The following is an 11394-nucleotide window of genomic DNA, read 5'->3' as shown; positions in this document are numbered from 1 at the left end:
ACATAGCCAAGCTGGTGATCCTTAAATTTAATGGCACAGTATTACAGAAAAAAATGTAAATGAAAAATATAACAGTTTACAATATAATAACTCTACTAAATATACCTCTATAAAGCAACATTAATAACAAAAAAGATATATAGCATCATGTATACAAAGTCCAGCAGAGTATCTTCATCAGTGTGTAATTATATGTGTGAATGTTTTGTGTTACACCTCATGAGCAAAGTGCTGAATTAATTAATATTCCAACTATTTAGAATGACTGTTAATTCAAAGGGCATGCTTGCAGAATAAAATGATCAAATTAAATTACTACATTCAATTCATTTAGTTTTATTTTCCTATACTGTCACAGTTCTACAGGAAAAACAAAACACACACAGCCAGTTTGCTGGTGCGCAGGATCAAAATGACAGAGCTAAAATGGCCTGCAGCTTAAAGTGAAAAGACTGGACAGAAATGGAAGGGGAAAACAACACCATGTGTAGAAAGGTAAAGGCTTTCCTACAGGGAAATCTGTTGAAGGGAGGAGGAAGACAGGACACCATGATCGGTGGCTTAAGTGCTCAAACAATCACGCACACTGAGCATGCACACAGACCTCTGAAGCATGCCCGAAGAAGCACTAAGCAAATATACTTACTCAGTTGTTATTTTTCATCTTTCATGATGTAAAGTGCAGTTTATTAAATGCTTTTTAATGACTATTATAAACTGAATCATGGTACGTTAGACTTGATTAAAAAATAGAAGAGCTACAGCTTCTACACCATTTGAAGGACATTGCCTAAAGAGTGGTCACATCAGCACCTGTCACTTCTTGCCTTCAGATGCCTTGTGACACTCTGCACTATCCATGTATAACACAGCACAAAGCCATAACCTTCTTCCATGTGCGCCATCACATATTCAGGCAGCAATCTGGCTATGAGGTGCTGGGAGGAAGAGGAGGAGCAGCTGTGCAGAATGAGAAGTGAAAGGTGAAGTCGAGGACTGCAGTCATTGCAGGGCAGGTTATTGTGGACGCGTTTTGGCAGGTATATGTTATAGCTCTGAGAAATTGCTGCTGTTTATTGTTTACAGCTGGCAATAAGGACAAGGCAGTGGTGTCGATGACCTCACGGGTTGATGGGCTGCATTTGGTATTAGATCACAAAAGAAAACTGACCCATGTGGGATAAACGACACAATCAGAACAAATAATTTCTTTCCATTGAGGGACGACTCAAAGGTATTCGTTTAATAAATGTTTTGTAGCTAAATGTTTAATAAATAACTGAGAACATTTTGATTTGCAGTGTAATCTCTATAAGAGTTCACATTAATCTAAATAGTTAAATCCTAAACTCTGTGTTTTGACATTTATTTGTAGCTTCTAAATAAAGCTTGCCTCTTAGAAAATAACCTTGAACAGGTTACACTGGATTTATTCCTGAATGTGCACAGGGTAATAAAGGAAACTAATACTTAAATGGACTCTAATCAGAAAACAGCCGATGATGCTTAATGCGGCAGGTTTAATCAGAGAGCTGAACCACACATTGTCCTTGAATGTAGGTCTAGATCAGTACGACCTTTGACTTGGCTGTGATGAGTAAAAAAGTCTCTACAGGTCACAAGTGTGACCTATAATGCTGTTAATGATAGTGGGACACAATTATTTCTCTCTCTCTCTCTCTCTCTCTCGCTCTCACACACACACACACACACACACACACACACACACACACACACACACACACACACACACACACACACACACACACTCATAATATAAAATTTGATCACTGTACTAGTTGAAAGCAGGTTAGTGGCCTGCCAGCAACACTCAACACAACACTGATGTGTGCCAACGGCTTGGTTATAAGAAAAATCATTGAAAATATATGACAGATCTAGAGCTGGATCAATGTTAACATTTAAACCAACACTAACTCACTGAATATGAATGTTGACTGGAACTGATCTGTAGATGTAATGCTGTGTAGCTTTTGCTTGTTGTATTGAAGAATATTAGGGGCACCTTTTGTTTACACGGATGTCAGAGTCTCAATCCGAATTACCCTAACTGTCCCGATCAGCTTGCTGATTGGGTAAGGAGGGTCAGGTGTCCAGGATCTTTTGGAAATTGCATGGTCACAAGTCATCTAATCTTCCAGATATGGGGACTGGATGACCACCAGCATGTTGTGTGTGTTTGGGTGCAAGTAGGGAACTGTCTTGGGGCCAGAGTGTTATTGATTTAACCCTTGCAAGTTTAGTATTGTACATATAGTTTTTTTTCTTTGTGCACAGGTCAAACAAATCTTGCAGTACACAAATGTGCAGCGCTGACAGATTAAAATGCAGTGTCAGAGACATGTTAGCATCAGTGATAGTAGATGCTACAGACAGTATAGGTTTATTTATGTTGCCTGAACTGGTGACATAATGAGTTCACAGAGTGTGACATTGTCTATGAGGCCACAAATGAAGTGTGACATCACCTGTAAAGCAGAGCTTATTTTATCTATTAGTGAGACATCATCATGCGCACACACGAGGTGTAGGCCACGCAAGCCCTGCTTTCTTTATCTATGCGGGAAAAGAAATGTTGTTTTTTTATGATTAGTATTATTTCTTTAAACAGAACCTGACACAACTGTGACAAAACAATGTTGAAAGAACTACTGACTACAACAGCTGTATATAAGAGATAGCATAAGAATTATAGTGGTACAAAGAGATGAACAGACAACATTTGGATGGTTTGTCATAAAATGCTTTTGTGCTCTTGGCATTCATTTGCAGAACACTACTTATCCATCTCTCTTGCTTTTATTTGTCTGGCCCCTGCCTTCAGGCTGGCAAATGTTATATACACTTACCTTTTGGAAGATAGGTCACCATTCAAACATATGGGAATTAGACAAATGAGATGCAGCAGAGCAAAAATCAAATGTTGCTTCAAATATTGTTCATGCTAAAATATATTTTTAAAATGCTTCATGTAGTTTTATAGATTGCTGCAGGGATGATGTTTATTTTATTTTTTTTAGTAGGCCAACCTGCAATTTACCATCACCCCATATTGCTCAACAAAACGGCTGTCGAGGTACAGATGGAGTCAGACATGAAAACAAAAGGCAAGTCTTTATTGGACTGATGCAGTCCAAATAATAAGCAAATCCAACAGAAGAACAGCAAAGTCCACACTGAAACATGGAGGAGAAACAAATGTACAAACACAAGAAGAAGCAGAGCACTTTATATACAGATAGCACTAAAACAGGACACAGGAGGAAACAATTAAGAAGAGGTGAAAACAATCAGTAAAGCCACAAAAATAAATATAATTGAATAAAAAGGATTATATCAGGAACCAAAAAACAAAACAAACTAAGATGGGGCGACCGTGGCTCAGGGGGTTGGGAATCACATCTGTAACCGGAAGGTCGCTGGTTTGATCCCTGGGCTCTCTGTCCTGGTCATTGTGTCCTTGGGCAAGACACTTTACCCTACTTGCCTACTGGTGTTGGCCAGAGGGGCTGATGGCGCGATATGGCAGCCTCGCTTCTGTCAGTCTGCCCCAGGGCAGCTGTGGCTACAACTGTAGCTTGCCTCCATCAGTGTGTGAGAGTGAATGAATAGTGGCATTGTAAAGCGCTTTGGGTGCCTTGAAAAGCGCTATATAAATCCAATCCATTATTATTATTATTATAAGAATAAACAAATATATACTGTATATATTGAGGATCCCAAACTCATAAACATAACCACAGCTTGGGACCAGGACAGCAGTGGTGGGGTTTTCCAACTGCTTTTTGAATTACTAATGAAAATGATGCTTGTGGGTTATACATTTTCAAGATACTTGCATAAATAGCACAATTACTATTACAATTGTAAAGGTAAACCTATCTTATCTGGACATTTCAGAGTAAAGCTGTGAGAGACCATGATGATATGCAGTCATGAGGTCAGATTCACAACAAGGCTTTCCAGTAACTGACATACAACTGAATCAGCTCAGTCTCCAAGGTGTTTCCATCTTTTTATGTTGAGCGCGCACACAGACATACTAGATCCGCGGAGTGACAAAAATACCACAAAGGTCATTACAATTTGCCACACATTTGCTGCTAAAAGTCAATCATGTGCATATTTCTACCCATTGGCAAGTGGCCCAATGGCAGACTGCCATGAGAGACAGACTGAGCAATGTGCGTGCCTGTGGATTGAACCAAACCTGTTGTAAAACCATGCTTTCTAAGCTTTCCTTTTTTTTGGTCCAATTGAATGTATGACCACAAAGGACAAGACAATCACTGCCAGGAAGTGCACAAAAAGACATTTGAAAGTCAATTTTATTTACAACGGGTGAGTCCAGCCTCAGGCTAAGATGAATGTTCCAGACAGGCATCCACAAAATTAATCAGGTGATCATAGAAGTAGATTTTAGAGTATCAGCTCATTTCCATTAATTTAGGATGGGTGAGAGCACATGGTAGATGTGGGAAGAGAGGGTGGCCAAAAAAATCAAATAAATGAGTTTTGCTGTGTCACATGGTTACCTCAGGGTGAAGATGTCATAGAGCGCACATTAAATGAAAGGAGATATATTTGAGACTGTATTAAATATTACTTCAGGGGAAAAAGGGCACCCATTTCTAAAATTGTACTAATACAAATTATGTATGAAGAGAAAACATGATGGCTGGGTGTGACAGTTTGTGTAGTGCCTTTTTTGTGATATGCCCTTGATAATAAATAATGAACATAACCAAAATATTCATGGTAAATTACACTTTATTGATCCCCTGGAGGTTTTTATTAAGAAATCATGAGGAGCAGATTTCTTCAGTATGACATGTTGGGAAACAAACCCAATGTTAAATCTGTAGATCTGTGATTTGATAAATGTTTCACTCTTTAAAAACAAATATAAACAAATAAAAAATATACAATTTGAATGAGAGGTTGAAAGGTGGATGAATGAAGCTCAAGGCTGGGGTGAAACACAGTTGAGTGTTCAGTGGGGGAACAATGGCATTTCTACTGTGGAAGTTTAATAGTGATTAACCCAGGGAGGGAATACATTTCTCCTCTTCACTGTGGTTAATGTAGTGAGAGACAGGAAACAGAAAAGGGAGTTTGTAACGACAAGGTTTTATATGTGGGCTTTAGATTACAGTTAGATCTGGACTTTTTAAATTACAACAAAATCATTAAACTCTCGATCCAAAAACCAGTTACACATAAGCACTTTATCAAATAGTACCACATGACTGTAAAGCATGAAATGTTTGCAATAAGCAAAGAGTTTTTTCCTGTAAGTTTATCTTGGTAAATTTTACAAAATCTGACTGTTATTTTAAATACACAAAACAGAACTAAAATGATAAAAACACAGTGTAAATTAACAGGTCTAATAATGTTAAAATGATGGAAAATCAGGCTCAAATGTTCCTCAAATACAGCAGGTTGCTGTCTGTCATATCTCCCTGAAGATTAATTTGCCAAGTGATGACAAAGAATATATACTACTGAAACAAATATTAGTTACACTGTTCATAAATATGACAACAGGAAAAAAGAATGGAGAAAAGAAACGGGAAACAAAATGGGCTGATTTTAGAGCGGTTGGGAAATAAATAAATAAAATGAAAAGCTTTTACTCGTAGACTTCCAGACGCATGTACTTCACAATGTTCTTTTATGGAATTTTTTTCTTTGTTCTTATGTCCTTACTTGCCCAAACCCTTTCATATCAAATACCTACTTCAGTAATATAATGTCGCATGAAGATGTTGGCTCTTAGCTGTGTGCTTTAAACTGACAGATTTAATAGGAAAAAATAACACTTTTTTTAAAATGTGATATTATAAACAAATTTTCCTGTAGATTAAACTGAAAAATGGCTACAAAAATAAGAGTTTGGTATTTTTATTGGGTATTTGTGTGACTGAAGATATGAACTTACTAGCCACTTTATTAAGTTAAAATGCAAAAATGTAATTAGGCAATCACAAGTCAGCAACTCAAGGCTTTCAGGAGCAGATAACCACAGTGGGCACCACTCCTGTCGGCGAAGAACAGGAAACTGGATACAGTTCAAAGTTTCACTAAAACTGAACAATGAAAGACTGTAAAAATGCTGCCTGGTCTGATGAGCCCCAATCTCTGCTACGACATTCAGATCCCAGGGTCTGAATTTGGTATGAACAATGCAGAGACATAGATTCATCTTGCTTTGTAGCAACGGTTCAAGCTGCTGCTGGTGTAATGGTGTGGGGGATATTTTCTTGGCATCAGGTCTGAATCCAATTGAGAACCTTCGGGATATGGTTGAATGGGAGGTTAACATCAGGGATGTGCAGCTGACAAATCTACAGTAACTGTGTGATGCTTTATCAGTATGGAGCCAAATCTCTGAGGAATGTTTCATCACCTCATTGAATCTGTGCCATGAAGAATGAAGAAGGAAATTCTGCAGGCAAAAAGGATATAGCCTAAGTAGCTGCAACTTAGTACCTAATGAAGTGGTCATTGTGTATACACTGATTTAAGATTAAGAGCTTAAGAGGGGGTAGTAATTTATAATTTATTGAAAAATGAGAATAAAATTGTCATTTTAGAAAGAAATTTGCTGACATTTTGATCAGACATGGGTCACTGTAGGAGCCATTCTTGGGTTAATACCTTATGTGGTCACTAGAGGTCACATTTTTCTGTTTTGATTATGTAATGTAAAGGTATTTAAGGTAGACGCACGTAATCGGCGTCAGGTGTGTCATTGAGAAGGCAAACAGTTTGTGACCGTTGTGCTGTTATGCTATGTCGATACGGAATAAAGACCAAAAAGGACAAGATACATACTGCTGGATTTATTGGACTGTGAACTTAATTCATGCATACCAGTGACATCGCGTCATCCCCGTTAACGACCACCTCAGTGGCTTCAAGCGTAGGCTTAGCCTCTACAGTCACTCAAACGCTGTAGCATCCGAGCTGTTTGTCTGCTTGTTTGGAAAAAAGTACATTGGCTATTTAAAAATAAATGAGGGTAAACTGAGGAAAAAGCTCCAAAGCAACAAATCAAAAAGCAGCTTGTTCATGCAAAAGAATTCATACTAATAGTCTTCAAGTAACTTAAAGAAGTCCAGACACTTTTCTTTGCAAGCTCCTTTGACTACGACGACCTGGATGACTGAGAACCTTCACAGACATACTAATAGAAGAAAATACACAGTGAGCAGTGAAGGTGTGGCCGTGGAATACCTCCTGCTGTGAGTCTGATGCCCATGTGCTTTATCAAATCTGGCTGGACAATAACACCCACTGTCAGAGAAACAAAGCCAGAGAGGTTATTGCAGTTTTGGACTGTGATAGAGTTGAAATGCATTAATTTAGCCAGGACAGATGTTGTGTGCAGATGCACCCTGGCCTATAACAGAAGCTTCTCTCTGTAGTGTTGGTTGATAAAAAGCAAAAAAAAAAGCACTCTAGTGGTACAGCAAGGTAAGTAACCAACTTAGAAGCTCTCGGTTTCAAAAGGCTGCCTGAAACGCGACTGAATATCTCAGAAATGAACTTTCATGTGGCTCACATGAGAACTGTGAGAAGCAGGTGCTGTTTGTAAAGCAAAGTCAAGACTACATCCCTGTGGATTTCCCATGGTCAAACACACATGAAGAACTCCAGTATATACAGCTGAGTATTAATAATGAATCAGCTGCGTCGTTGGCTCTGCATCAGTTGTGAAGAGGCAAACCAAGATGTACCGTACTGCTCGAAGGTGAGAAAAAACCTTATCCAGCACATGAAAGATGTGTGCGCCTGCATGTTGCATGCATAATGTGTTTGTGCGCACAAGTGTGGGAGGAGGAGCATAAATTTACTCCTTTAATAAATAATAAACCAGCATGTGTGGGAGGACTGTGTGGATGGTTCTCATTACATATCGTTTCTCTGGTGGTTCTGGCTCAGATATTCCCATGTTTGACTTTTGATGCCTTGCTCTTTTTTGGTTGATTATGCATAGATTTTCAGTGGGAGTAATGATATTCATAGGTTCTGACACACAGCTGTCAAAACCCAAATTATAACAACAACAAGCTCTCTCCCCAAGATTAAGGGTGACTGATCATCCAAGTGTCCACCCATACACGTACACGCTGTGTACATAAATACATGAAGCCACACTAGTGCAAACATGTGCTCTGCGAGAAATGAAGGCCTGGCCGACAGACCACATCAGTCACATCACAGGCTTTAATAAATGTTGAGCAGGCCAGCCAAGTGCTGTAGGTGGCATGACATTATTCCAACCTATAACTATCAACCAGGACTATTGTTACATGACAAGACCCAAACTGATGCTCATTAATAATCTATTTTTACCAAGTTGTGAATCAAGGCCAGTAGCATGTCCACATTAACATGAAAGAGAACAGCATAGGACATAGAAGCACACATCAAAGTCAACGGATATCATCGAACCTTACAATGTGATAATTTTTAAGGCTGTTAAAAACAATCTATGTATTTTCATGTAAGTACTGAGACAAAGATGCTTCTTTTGATGCTTTGATTGTTATTATTACAAAAGGAATATTAAGTGTATATATCAAAAATGGGGATGGAAAAAGTTTAAAGTGTTCATGGAAAAGACCAAGATTCTTTCAAAAAAATTGTGTTCAGGTAATGGCTTCATACATTGCCATAAAACAGTAATTCATTACAGCAGCATGGCATCATTAACCAGTCTTCAGCAGCTAGATCTGTCAGTACGCTTGTGTCTTTAGGAATAAAACACAACATCAGTATGGAAATGGATATGTGCTGCTTTTCTAACCGGATCAGTGAGTCACTTGAGGCAGAGTGTTCCACTGTCTGGTTTTAGGAAATATTGCAGTCTTCAAAGCCACAATCCTACTAAAGAATTCAACATTTGTTGGTGGAAACCTTGATTTCACATCAAAGCATAAATTCAGTTTCTTTTCATCATCGGTTTATTAAAATATTCATTTCCATTTTTTTGAATGCTCATGGTGCAGCCATAAGTTTATTTTGAGAAATTCACTCCACTGAAGCTTCTTTGAATCAGATAGAAAACAGGGCAACTTTGATGTCACTGGAAAAAACATTTAAAGCAGAATTATTACAGATCTTCAGTAATTTCCCTGTGAAATTATTTAACATGAGTGGGAAACAGTATTTTAACTAATGTATTGTTATGACTGCTGGTTTTAGTAGTTCTTTATTTTCCCAGTGAGGCAACAGACATTACAAAATAAGGCCTGGATTAGTCTGAAAAGTATAACTGAAGCTGGAAACTGAAAGTGGGGGAGTCAAATCTTCTACACTGGAGGATTTGGATGTTCTGTATGCGTGCTCAGCAAAAACAAACAGGAGGAAGGAGAGTGAACTGCTGATCTAGGAGATCTGCTTCATCCCCTCCATGGCAGAGGTTATGGTAAACTATAAAAATCACAACATGGGATCAAGCTACTGTAATCGTGCTAGCCCAGGCCAAGTGCCATCAATATTTTCCACTAACCTAAAAGACTATCATCAGTCCATTCGTGTACATTGCTGTATTTCTCTTAGAAAGGGCACATCACTGTCCTTGGATGATTAATTATCAACTTCAGAAAAACAACAGATAAAGTCTGGGTTGTCAAAATACTGTTAGATGCACTTGCACTTTAGTGTTACTCAAACACAGAAAGAGTTTTAGTATGCACACTGAAGAGCGGGGTCACCATTAAATTAATCAGTCCCAATACCCAAAGTAGAGCGTGCTAATTGGATCTTTGACGAGCCTCTCCAATGAATAATAGCAGCATCCTTTATTCTGCAGGCCTAGTTAATTCACCAGCATGTCATTAGTTTTTAGGTTAGAATTTTTCACCAGAGCCTTGCAGGGGAGCTCTGGGGAAAGGTGACACAGTCGCACATATTTGCAGCATCTCTACCTGTCAGTCTACAGATTCAGCACCACAGCTACACACCTGTTGTTGCTTCTGACTGACCAGGGCTGCAACATTTATACCACATAGCTTAAGTGTGTAATGCACTTTGCAATCATCACATGCATGTTGCATCTAATTTAAAATAATGGAGTTAAAACTTTCTGCTACAAAGGTTCAGGCTCTTATCAGAAAGGCTTTCTGTTAGTTTAGTTATGTTACTTTTGTTGCTGTTGTTCAAGAACTGTATTTTTCTCCCCATAAGGTCACAAACAAAATTGGACAAACAGCCGGTTGAATCTTATAAAAACTTGCCCACATTTAGACGAACTCCGAGTGTTATGCAGTGTTATTAGCAGAAGGCAGGAAGGAAATTATGATGGGCGAAATCCGTGAGCTGCATCTGAATTTCTCAGAGCTGCTCCTGAAGCCACTGATATCACTCTGGCCCCAGAAATTTTGTGGTGATGTGCCAGTATCAGCGGTTTGTCAGTGGCACCAGTCTTCGTTGGTGGAAATTCTCAGAACAGACTCTAGATCGAAGTCTCAAACATAAGGCTGGGGGTCCAGAATCGGCCCAGCAAAGACTCCAGTCTGGCCCACAATCTGGAAATTGTGAAGGACTGCATAGATTTTTAACTTCTAAGAGTATTTTGCAATTTATACTACACCAGAGTAAAGCAATAGATAAACAATTAAATGAAGCAAAAGTTCATGTTTTTAATCTACTCAAGAAATATCTTGTCTGTAATTTTACACAGTTATCATGTAGAAAAACCGAGATCTACTGTAGAAGTTGCACTTGTTTTCCTCATATTAAGACTTTTCAGCAAATATAGAAAAGGCAGTTTCACCGGTTTGGCCCAATTTAGAAAGAGTTTCACATCCCTGCTCTAGATTTTGTTCCCAAACACAGAGATGGTAAAGGGGTATTAAAAGACCCAGCTCTGGGAAAAGTGCTATTGTTATGTTGAAATCCAGATTTCTCTGAATTGAAGAGTGAATATATTTTATACATGCATTGCATCATTAAAGAACTCTTCAGTTCTTATAAAAAACAGTGCATATAAACCAAAAGAATAAAGAGCTATAGTTCCTAGTTTTAGATTCAATGATTGAAAAAGCAAAAAAACATTTTCAATTGTTCTCCACAATGAAAGACTGGAACAATCTCCATGAAAAATGATAGCACTGAATGCTGTCTTTGTTAGGAAATGCAGTCTCATTGTGGGAAAAGATTAAAATACTTTCCCCGCTTTCATTCATTTTTGATTTATGAAATAAAACAGAAGAAAATGAGTAAAAAAACCGATTAAAAGGTAAAATATGAGAAAATGACGTACAACGCAGCTTGAAGAGACAAAGAAACAGCAGGGAGGCACAAAGAGAAAGAAGCATGACACACACACACACGAAGAGCGACAGAGACTGAGGACAG

This window comes from Astatotilapia calliptera, chromosome 19 (assembly GCF_964374335.1).
Source record: "Astatotilapia calliptera chromosome 19, fAstCal68.1, whole genome shotgun sequence".
Taxonomy (NCBI): domain Eukaryota; kingdom Metazoa; phylum Chordata; class Actinopteri; order Cichliformes; family Cichlidae; genus Astatotilapia; species Astatotilapia calliptera.
Note: the sequence above shows the minus strand (reverse complement) of the source record.